Source organism: Leptonotus elevatus, chromosome 9 (genome assembly GCF_054856555.1).
Source record: "Leptonotus elevatus isolate MCC_2025b chromosome 9, RoL_Lele_1.0, whole genome shotgun sequence".
Taxonomy (NCBI): Eukaryota; Metazoa; Chordata; class Actinopteri; order Syngnathiformes; family Syngnathidae; genus Leptonotus; species Leptonotus elevatus.
In genome coordinates, this window is record NC_141247.1 from 11,890,836 (window position 1) to 11,903,375 (window position 12,540).

The 12,540-nt window shown below is 39.2% G+C and overlaps 1 protein-coding gene across 1 annotated transcript in view; it reads right to left on the bottom strand.

The window, feature by feature from the left end:
* Positions 1-1,985, bottom strand: part of mid2 (midline 2) — a 113,484-nt gene extending 111,499 nt beyond the window's left edge. Inside the window, exon 1 of the mRNA XM_086085030.1 lies at positions 1,750-1,985. The gene's annotated coding sequence lies outside the window, so the exon portion shown is untranslated. The remainder of the gene's footprint in view (positions 1-1,749) is intronic.
* Positions 1,986-12,540: the final 10,555 nt, after the last annotated feature.

The window sequence follows — 12,540 nt, forward strand, 5'->3', positions numbered from 1 at the left end:
GATTTCTAAAGTGCAGCTTTTCAAGGAGCACATAAAACCGTCCGTCACGCTTACATTTGCTCTGTAATGTAGGCCACAGGGATCAACCAGGCTGTCAATACACCTACAGCATCAACAACACACGAACTCTTTCCCCAGCCTGTATGAACTGGAGCTGATGCTATTTTCCCCCTGCCTCTTGTGTTAAAAACCCTGTCAACTAAAGGTGCAAATTAGGCAGTGAAGAGTGTGAGCAGATGCATGATAAATACTAGGTGTCAGTTATATGCATCCAGCTGAAACAATTGTCTCTTGGAGGATCATGTTCTATTGGCAGAATCCCGTTAAGAGGGCTCATGCACTAAGAGAGGGCAGCAAATAAATTGGTTCCAACCAGACAGTTAAAACAACTCAGTGAACCAGATATGTGTTGTAAATATAACTGCACAGAAGACATTAACGAAGAATAAATCAGTCAACTCGGCGCAAGATTAAAATGTTTGGATAGAAGGCAAAAGAAATAAAGGTTCCAAGGATGAAACAAATAGAAATAATTGCGTAGTACTGCTTCTTGGGAAGCCAGGACTGATAATGGACAGTGGGGGGGAACAAGTAAAACTACAAAGGAGTTGGCAGGTAAGCGCAGCTGCGTTATGAATGGTCAGAGTGGGGAGATTTGAAGGAAAGGACAGCAATATGCGAGTATGTGAGTGAAGGAACTGAAGAAAAAGCGAGAATCAATTTAAGCTAGATGGTACGAGAAAAACAAAAAATAACGACCCCAAAACACACTGCCAACACAACAAAGGACTTCAGAAAAGGTCTTAGACAGGTCAAGTCAATCACCAGACCTTAATCCAATAGAGCTGGGGCGCCCAAGTCGGGTCCTGGAGAGCCCCCATCCTAAGCTTGCTGATGAGTTGATCATTGGATTCAGCTGCGTTGGAGGAGGGAGACATGGGAATAGGCTGAAAAAGGGCTCTGCGGGACAGAACTTGGACACCTCTGCAATAGAGCATACATTTTACCTCCTGAAGAGGAGACTGAAGGGAGAAACCCCCATAAACAAACAAGAACCGAAAGAGGCTGAAGTAAAGGCCTGTAAAATAATTTCAAATGAGACTGCAACTGTCTAGTGAGGTCAATGGGTCACAGGCTTGATTGCATGAAAGGGTTTTGCCAACACATGTTTTAATGTTTTCCACTTCAATTTAATAATGTCTGTTCCAATACTTTTGCTCACTGGAAAAGTGGGTGGGTTCAAACAAAAGGTACTCTCACCTGAGTTTTTTTTTTTTTTAAACACATCTACATGGAAATAGGCCTACCATCAAATAAAAGCAGGAATTCTGAACTTTTGTCTCATATTCATCTTTTTTTTGGTGTGTGTGTTTTTTTTAACTTGACCTTCCTATTCCAAATAAAATAAAAATATGTCAACTATTGTTCATTGATGTACAAATGGATAAAAAAAAAAAATAATAACAAATAGTAACATTTGTTAAATAAACAATTAGGAAAATTTACTATTCACTATCACTATTCAGTGCTATACAAAGGATCCATTGAACAATATGTGGTGAATAACTGCTAGCTTTACTCAGAGTAGATGACAACATTACAATTTGTATTCATTCCTCAATAAACGCCATTGGAACACCACTCCGGCCACGTTGCTTTGTTTTTAAACGTCATCAGCACTTAAGAAAAAAAAAGAAGGAGAAAAAGAAAGCGCACACAAACAATAGCATTATGCTGCGTGTCACTCACTGTGTTCTTCCCAAAAAGCGCGGCGAGGCTTCGACGAGACAGCTCCACTCTTGTACCGTCACACTTGACAGGATCAATGTCGTTTCAGCAGGCAAAAGTTTGGACGAGTCCGCGGATCAGGTGGAAGGGTGGATGTCACGTCGCCGTCCTCAAAACACGAGATCGTGGGACAGGATCTGTGGTGCGTGTTCCGTCCTCATCCAAAAAACAGACGTGGACCACGAACCAGAACTGACGCTCCCCTGGTGCGGACACGTGACCAGCCCACTGGGAGCCTCTCAATGCCTCGCGTCGGCGTCACTTTCACTTTGGTCTCTCGGTGTATTTTTTTTTAACGTTACTTTTTTATCTCCAAACAAAAATCCATTTACAGGTTGCTGGGTGCGTGCCAAAGTACGGGTGGCGCTGTAACGTATCAGAGACATGAAGAATATACAGTGGTGCTTTGAGATACGAGTTTAATTCATTCCTTGATCACATCATAGCTCAAAACACTCATTGCTAATCATCTTTCCCCATCTAATAGAATATGCCAATGTCCTGAACCCCCTCCCCAACTCAATAAGTGAAAATCCAGGTCAATTAATTTGCTTTTGTTATATACTGAAGACATTTGGGCTTCAGATCACAAGATAAACATGAGGGGAAATGTTCAGCATTTCATCTTTTATTTCATGATATTTACACCTAGATGTGTTCAACAACTCAGGCCGTCATTGGGCTTGTTTAAGGCATCACAGGTATGTCTAAAATGTTAAGTCTTTGAGTAATTAAACAAAGCGTAATGGGTAGTATGCTGTTAGTGATGGTGAAATTAAGCTTCATGAATCTTTTTTTTTTTACTCATCAAGACGCTGCTTTTGGTTTAAAGATAAAGGCTAGTGCAATGGAAATTAATCACATTTCCACTGCGTCTCTAAACCAAGAGTGCCATCTAGAGGAATCGAAAAAATATCAAGAGTGCTTCATGAAGCTTCATTTATCCGTCACTACTGTTAGTCTAAGCAAGATATCCATTTCACCGTCAAAAGAGCATGTCAGCGGCATTATTCCAAGTAACAGAAAAATCATTTGATAAGCCAGTCCCTCAAGTGTCATGTTCTTTTTAGTAACATCTTATTTTCGACTAATTTCACACAGTGAAACTGTGGAGGTCGAGAAGAATTATCATTCAAAGTAATTCCACTATATGTGCTCTACCGTGGTCAAATGTTGTAATTTACCACCATGTATGGTTCCTTTTCAAACAGAAAATAAATCCATGCGAACCAAAATGCATCCATGCAAACCATGTGACATCGTTCCCTTTTTCTGATAGCCAATGGCAGGTACAAAAAATGTAAACAAGGAAAAAGGTTTCACTGTTAGACAATGGCGAGAAGCACAACATGGGGTGAAACTGTCCTTTGTTAAAGATTTTAATAGTCATATAAACAGTACACAGGCTAATAGTAGTGTGCTTAAGCGGAGGGAATTCGCAAGCAAATTAACCACCTTCACATGGTGGATACGTGCTGCCACGATTGATGGCATTGTTACTGCCTCCCAAAGACGTGTTCAGTAAGTCACCAATTTTTTTTTTTAAATTAAAACATTTAAAAGGTTTTGTTCATTTTTCAGCAGCAGCTGAGAAAAGGCGGATTGCTATCTCATTAAAACAAAATCCAGTTGAGTTCAAAATTAGATCCACTTAAAGTTTTTCTCTGCTCCATGTTCTAAATAGAAATATATATGATCTATTTTAAAATGTAGAATTTAATTGCATAAAAGAAGATATAAATATTTGTATAATAATTGTATAGTCATGTATTGTGAGCAGACATTTCAAGTAGGTGCAATTTCTGGGTAGCTCAGTAAACATGCGTATGCTAGGAATAAACTCTACACGACACTTTAGTTGCACTGTTTCTCCTCATCGTCCATCACAGCACAAATGTAAACTGGCAGCATCTGATTGGGATTAAGATACATTCACAGTTGAGCCTCTTCCTCTCACTATGGAGGCATTTCTTATTCGGGCTATTGATGTGAGACACTCCTGGAAACACCGGAGGCGATGCAGAGTTTTGATATCTCAAGAGCAATGTGTGTTTCCTCTATCTACAACATGCCAGTTGTCCTTTGTGTCAAACTAATGTTGACTGCAGATGACAGCGTGGAGTCCCCACAAAACCAAAACCATCGCTAAGTAGCAGTAAACAAAATGATTTCAAAAATGGAATTCTGACAAATGCACCTATATGACCTTTGCCTCCCAGTACTTCAAAAATCCTCAATTGAATATCATTAAAAAAAAAAAAAAAAGGGAGTTTCTCACTCTGGCCGAGAGTAGAATGTTGAAAAAGAAAGTGTTTTACAGAGTGCTGAAGATAAGAAAATGTAACATTCTGATTATTGTTGATTTGACAAAGAAGAAGAATACCAAAACACTGCAAACTGTTATACACATATTAAAATATTAATTGAATACCTTTCTAGCAGTGTTCAGTACCAACAGGTGTGTTATCAAGTGTGTGATGTGAATAATCATTAAGTTTTTACTCATAAATGATTCATTGCATTGGATGAGTTGAACTCGGAGGAACGTAATTATAAGGTCATCATTTACAAATAGGACAAGATTTGACTCATAAACATATTAATGGATGCATTAAAAGAGACGTAAAACAAAATCTTAAACTAGAATTTTCCAATGAATCAAATATTTGATCTTGCTTATGTTTCGTGTGGCTCATCTGTAAACATTCACAATGGTTCTTCATCTGCCCAACACAAATAAAACTCTGAATTGACTTTAGCGTGGACATGTTGATGCATAATGATGTTTGCTCGTGCAAACAGTTTTTGTACCGTAGGTTTGTTATCTCCATGAGCAGCAAACTCTGCCAGGGCAGCAGTACAATGTATGCTAAATGACTCATATTTGTATGACTCTTTCGAACCATATTATGATTGAGATTTGCAACTTCCTCTCTGCAGTTTTGAACATCTGGGTTTATTATTGACTTGTAAGACTGGAATGTACAGCTTGTATTGAATTAGAAAAAGCATGTATTTGGTGTCATTGTACCGTGGCGGCCGTGGCTCAGGAGGTAGAGCCGGTCGTTCAGTCACCGGAAGGTTGGCTGTTCGATCACCGCTTTCCCCAAGTCACGTGTCGTTGTGTCCTTGGGCAAGACACTTCACACAGGGCAGCTGTGGCTACTTAAAGTTACTTAAGTTTTGACCGTTTGTGTTTGTAAACAACCAATTCAAAACGGACCCCTCCCATGGCTCAACCCCCCACTCTTCTCATCAACATTGCGACACGCCCCCCGCTCAGTGATTGGCTGGAGGGGTGAACATTGACTTTTCGCCCAGAAACGTCCCCCTTATTGCAAAACACAACAAAATGGCAAAATACAGGCTGATTGAGAAGGATTTAATGTGTATACGTCCAGTGTTTATGAAGTGTTTATTTCTGAGTGAAAACTTAAGACCCCAACTTTAAGTAGCTTATCACCACCAGAGTGTGAATGTGTGAGTGCATGAATAATGTATCCATTGCGTCTTTGAGTGTCCAGAAAAGCACTATACAAATCTGATGCATTATTATTATTATTATTATTATTATTATTATTATTATTATTATTATTATTATTATTATTATTACCGCAAGGTGCAATGAAATTGTATACAGTTACAACCTGCCTAAGAGACATGCAGTAAAAAACAATGACCAACAGAGGGAGAAAGAACAGGAAGCCTGATGGTTGGTCCAAAGCGGCGCCCTGGTTCTCAGATGAAAAGGGGAGACAGGAGAAAAAAAACAGGCCCAAACTATGCCCCCAACACCGTATGGACATGGAAAAGCATCAACTTCCAGGAGATAAGCATCCAAAATAATTTTCACTTAACCTTGAGTCTGTCACATGAGATCTCAGTGGGCATCAATTAGCCAGACTGGCCATCAATTCTTCGAGGAGAGACGTCAACTTCTTCACAGTGTTATCCAACTTGTGAAGTGTCTCAGAAGTCACATCCAACCTGTGACTGATTTCACTGGTCGCCTGAGTCTGAGGATGGACTGTCAGCCGGCAACTCAATGGTAAGTAAATCAGGGAAACTGCCACCTTCAAACAGCAAAATACCTGTTGTTAGAATTCCAATCATTAACTTGTTTTTCACATCCTCCAAACGTTGCGTACATCTCATTCCAATTTGTTGGAGTAAAAAGCCCCACGGTATATTCTTGATCTTTGCTCTTCTCACCCATGTCCGTTTCCCCCCGCCAAATGTGAAAGCTGTAAGCTGTTCAAGCTTTGAACAAACCATTTCTTCAGTTGAATGTTGACATGCATTGATGTGCCCTCTTTCTCACTTTCAGTGTGAGCTGCTACAGAGTGGAAGCAGCAATTTCATGGCCACCATTTTGTCTTTAGAAAAGCACATGCGTTGCTAACAAGATTAACAAAAGTCCTGTTTCATTGAATGCCCCAGTTTCTAAGTGAAAATTTCACTCACACGGATGGACTGCCTCTATTGATTGTCTGACGGTTTATTGATTCCTTGTGCACTTTTGATGATTTGATTGGTCAAAATGTCAGCCTTGAAATACTTGGTTATGTTGTCCTGTCATTTGAAGAAGAAAGATTATGGGGTATCAATACATTCTGATGTGCGATCCAGTCTGGCTGAAAAAAAAAAAAAAAGGAATTCAGAAATATAGGTGTACTAAGATAATTGGCTGGTGCTAAAACCATTCTCAGGGGAGGGGGCCATCTTTCTTTTTTTTTAGATTTACTTGCAAAACCAACCTAAGAGAGACTAAGCATTCATTCCCATTCATTCAAGCCCACTTTGACTATCCTCGAGCTCATAATTAAACTGGCGTCTTTGTTCACTGGTCCATTCTCGGGCCTCCATAATGTGCCATTGACGGGCAGATCCTCCCAGACTGGCCACATGAATGTAAACTGCTCCAGGCAGCTGCAGGAACAAACAAACATGCATTTATCAGCAGCAGCCAATCAGTCCCCAAACAATCCTAACATTGCAACTTTAGCTTGTGTTTGTTGGCTTTCCACTCTGTTTTTAGACTTGTCAGTCACCACCAAAACATGGGAAAGTTGAAACTAGACATCTATTATTTTACTGATCTGCTGGGGGCAGTGCCGTAATGGACTAAAAATAGGTGGATTTTTCAAACAGTGCTGTTCTGCAATTGGACAATTCTCAGCTTGCCGAGGTCGCAGATATTTGTCATCTCCACAAGGTTCGAGGACCACATTGATAAATAAAAAAATTGTTGCAAAAAAATTTGAGATGGTAGAGGTTTAGAAATTGCGGATATGCCAGAGTGCTCGAGAAAGATAAGCTTGAACAAGCAGTGTCAGATCTTTTATGGCATGCTTTTAGCCGGGGGGCGGTTTCATTTACTTTAGCTCCCATTAAAGATAATCAATGACTTATTGATCGCTTGTTACATTTAACTCCATTTTGTGGAAGTTGCTGTAAACGGCAGCACATACAGTTGTAAATAACAATAGAGATATACTGAAGCAGTGTTTGCAAAAAAAACCCTCACAATAAACAATATATGCAGAAAAAAGTTAACTTTACAGCTGTATGTGGAATGCCTGAGCTCAAACAAGTGACTTTACAGAAAAGAAAGAAAAAACCCTCAGCAATGCGTCAAACTCTTTTTGAGCTTTTCCATGAAAGCACAAGTGACAGAGCACAACGGGGGGGTTACCACTGAGGGGAAACCAGTCACACATGTCGAGTAAAGCTGATAGAAAGCAAACTGAGGCCAAACAGCAGCAGATATGAAGTCAAAGTCAATAAGGAAGAGTGAGACTTGAGTGGGAGATAAGGCTGAAAGAGAATTAGAAGAAAGCCACACTGTGAAAGAGCCTGCGAGATTTGACCTCGACAGTTGGAGGCGGGAAAACCAGTTTGTTTTCGTTAATTACTTCCCAGGCTTATGTCATGGCCTGAATCTGCTTCACAGAGAACCAATGTTCACTATTTGGACTCTGGGCTGAATGTTCCCTGTGATGAAAGACCGCAAATAGTTGGTGCTTGGTTTGAACAGAAGCCTTATCCGACCTGCCGTAGGGCCCACCTTCTAAAGATGAGTGGTCCGCGAAGAGAAGTTTTAGGCCTTAAACGCCATATCTCACCAAGCAGTGTATGAATTTGTTTGATCCTGTCTGACCGCTCACAGCCTCAGGAGGAGGATGAACTTCAGTGAAGTGTCTTTTGGCTACTTTCAGTGCCCTCTAGTGTCAATATGCTGGTCGTACAACAAGTTGGAAAAGCCATAACAGTGGTGATTGTGGTGACACTCAACGTTAGGGTTGGAAAATTGATGGAATTTTCAAGTCGAATTTTTTTTTTGGGGGTGGCTACAAATATGTAATACTGAACATTATTAGCCTATTGTATAAAAGGAATATTGTCGCTATAGCATAATGGGTTGTGCAACCACATTAAAAGAACATTTTGTTTGTTTGCTTTGTTTCTACCCTCAGACATTATCATTATCATCTCTCTCTCTCTCTCTCTCTCTCTCTCTCTCTCTCTCTCTCTCTCTCTCTCTCTCTCTCTCTCTCTCTCTCTCTCTCTCTCTCTCTCTCTCTCTCTCTCTATACAACAAAAACTTGATATTTATTAAGTAGATGTTATGCTGTTAAAAATATGCCAACTTGCTGACGTTGTGGACCTTTACTTAGCAACATGATTCAATTGGCAAGCTGACTGTGTACCGTTAACAATTACAGTACATTTCTGAAAGTTTTTTTTTTAAATTGAAGTTATATTTCAATATGACACGGTGGACATGTTAAGCTTGCACAAATGGAAAGTGTAAATATTTATTCTGCAACTATCACTGTTACCCGCCTGCATTGAAGAAGGACAAAGTGCTGGTCATAATGTCTTGGCAAATGTGAGAGGTTTTTAATGAATACATTTTTTTGATGTGCAAATAGCCCATAATGACAGTGTGGACAGCAATTCAGATCCAAGTGCAAAATGTTGAATATGATTTTGAAAATACTGTACTATGTTGCTGGTGTCGGGCCGAAACCTCACAAGTCACAATTTGGTAAATTTTGCATAATTTAACCACACACTTTGTGGGATATGCCAACATCATGAAGGCCTACATCAATTGAAAAAAAAAAAAAAGGTACAAATAAAATGAGGAATTTAATTTGATTAAAATCAGACCTCAGAGTTGAATTATCCTGCTACCTTTTTATGAGTTATTCTGTTGCAGACACCATGGGCACTTTATGTGATACTGACTTCACTGCATACTCAATTTTGTATGCTGTCAACTGTATCACATATTGAGGGCAACAGCTTTTTTTTATTTGATGTAATGCTCCAGTAGTTTTTGAAAAGCGTTTATTCCAACCAACATTTTTTATACACATTTTTCAGACATGTGCACCAGCTCCTTTTACCCTAGTTTCGTTGACCTACTTTTAACAGCTGTGGGACACTATCAGTTTTGATCGAATGAATAATGCATATACAGTGTTGGCATCAGTTCACAATTACATTCCAGAGATATTGCCAACCAAAATATGTTAACACAGATCCAAGACTATTAATTCTGTATGGGTGAATCTCCAGTAGCAAATACTGTAATGCACAGCTCAATATTAATAAATAAAATGGCAAATCTGGATCAATTGAGTAAAATTCTGCTTTTGAGACAGGAATGCATTGGCCACAACATTAGGTACACGTGCACAATGGTTTTTCATGTTTATACTGTAATTGTAGTAATTTGGTGGCGAACTGAGAGAAGTTTTGAACATTTTGTCCCTCTCATGTGAACAAAACTCCTCTGGTCCTTCTACACTCCACATAACAGATTTGTAATCATAATGTTAGATGAGTTATTTAAACTGCATTCAACAGGGCACATTTTTTATATGCGACTCTGTAATTGCATCTCATCTGATGGTGAGATAGATACAGAACAGTATATCCTTCCTTCTTTTGGCCATTTGGCTCGCTGCGTAATTGTGTTAGTCACATATTTTGTGGAATGGGCTTTTCTGGTATGCAGCATGCTTCAGGAATAATTGTCATTTATGAAACACATCTTCTTTCCCTCTGAGCTATACGTTTGGCTGATTTAATCTAAGGCCAGTGGCCACTGATATAAATAACCCAAGTAGAATTTGCAATTATTTTCTCTGATGCTGACCTGAGTTATGTTATGTTAGCAAGTTACCACAAGAGGGAAGTGTCCGACTGAATTATCCATCTCACGCCCAACCAAAGGACATCATTACACACTCAACGAAGCAATAGTCATTTTATTTTCTCTGCTTTATTGATCCCAGTGCTACCCAACAATGCATTGTGGGACATTGTCACTGCAGCATGCCTCGGAGAGACGCATACCATAGACAATTATCTTGTCGTTATGTTTTACAATGAGCAACCATCTGCCGACAGTTTTGTTGTACAATGACTTTTGTGGTATTTACAAGACTTTTGAAACATTCGCCTGCCAGAGTAGGCGATGACTTTCTCTTACCCAATGTGAAGCTGTTTGAGAAGTGATAAAGAAATTGGCCAATTTGTAAACAAACAGAACGGAGGGCAGATATACAAATACAATATATAACAAAAAACACTCTTAATTAGCCTGTCGGGCCAGAAAAACAAGCACAGTTCCGCCATAACGGTTAATGTTGAAATGGTGCTTTAAAATGACTTTAAACTTTCCAATATTTGATGTCATAGCCATAGGTAGATGCTTACAACATTTGGTACAGCTGCACAATCTAACGTTATCCAGTATAAGAGCTGTAGTAAAATGTCCTTTTATAAACATAACAATGCTATATATTAACAATGTGGGAGATGTACAGTATTTCTGATCTCAATGAAAATGGCTGATATAAAAATGTGCCATTGGAGTTACATATATGCTTTTGATTCGGTTGCAATTATATACTTTAGTTTGAGTAAAATTTATGTTAGCCAAGCATCTTTGAGTATCTAGAAAAGCACAAAAATGCAAGCTATAATTATTATAATTGTTATAATTGTTATGATTATTGTTATTAAAACCTTATGAATTAATTCAAATGTTCGAAGAAACAGATTCCAAAGATCATTTAAGTTCAAGACACTAACTCAAACTTGAATTAAGTAGAACCTATTTTTCAAAATGTTGTCACTTTCACTTGTATATAGCACTTTTCTACCTTCAAAGTTCTCAAATTGCTTTAACACTGTCTTCTCAATCATCTCCTGGTGATACACGATCACGAGGAATTGATGGGCTCAGTATTTGGCTCTGAACAGTTCGACATGGTCACAGCTGTTAACCGCTCTACCGCCAGAGTCATGTGGTGCTGCTGGATTGATGTGTGTGATGGTAACAGCTCAAAACTTTGCCACTGGAGCATCTCAGAATCAACATATATCTAATAACATGACAAAACATTTACCTTTAAATAAAATATATCATATTCACCATGGATGCGGATTTTTGTGTAACTCGCTACAGACATGGTTAGTTGAAATTGGCTGTCACAAATTTTACTCTGATCAGCCAATCAGAGGACTGAAAAAGACTGTCATATCCGAGTGCCAGCTCACTGGCCCTGTGAGGACCCTTTTTTAAATCTGATTGGTTAAAGGAACAATCCCATTGCTAATAGTTTAACTTACTTTGTCATAACTGCTGATTCTCAAGGCAGTGCATAGAGCCTGAAAGTTGATTGGGAAAAATTATCTAAACATCCACGTACTGTACATGCTGGAAGCGTTGCAGACAAGAAACATATTTACAAAATGAAGATAAAGTCAACTGTCATGGAACTAATTATTATTAATTAGGTTGTAAATGTAGGTCAGTGCTTCTGAAAGTGTTTCGGTCAGCAGTGAAGCCCTTGATGACCCTTATGGCCCACTGCTGAATTCTACACTTCTGTGACCTTTAATTCCAAAAATAAGTAAATTAACATCTGACACTGTCAAGAAAAAGTTAGAATCATTATCTTCATTGAGAGAAAATGCTGCACACATTGCAAAAAAATCAATTGTTGAAGATAATAGCACTATATTAATTAATTATGTGGCGGTCGTGGCTCAGGATGTAGCAATGGTCATCCAGTAACCGGAAGGTAGGCTGTTCGATCCCCGCTTTCCCTAAGACATGTGACGTTGTGTCCTTGGGCAAGACACTTCACACACATTGCCTCCAGTGCCACTCACACTGGTGTCTGAATGGTGCGAATGGAGGTGGTCAGAAGGGCCGTAGATGGAAATTGATCAAGTTGACACTGGATCTTTAAACCAAGAGTCAAAAAATACCACAAATGCTTTTTATTTATTTATCCATTACTACTGTAACCTAGCCATGGGAAAATGAAGCTTCATGAGGCACTTGCAAATGTTTTTCATTCCTGTAGATGCTGCTATTGGCTTAAAGATAAAGGTCAGTGCAATTGATTACATTTGTAATCAAGAGTGCCATCTAGAGGAGTCGAAGTGCTTCATGAAGCTTCATTTGTCCATCACTACTTTAATCATAAACACTTAATTTGAAGTTCCTGCGACATGTTGCTAGTTTGCTTTCTTTTTTCTCTCTCCCACGGCTCAGCAATGAATTCCTGCTAGCGTGGCTTTGTGTGTGTTCCCTCAAGCCACTCCTTATGCTGTCAGCATGGCAGGGTTTAGCTGCACGTTTCCAGCATGCTCCAAAATGTTCCCTCCCTTGCTGTCTCTCTTCATCAATATGCACAGAGCTTGGCAAAACCTAAAAAGAGG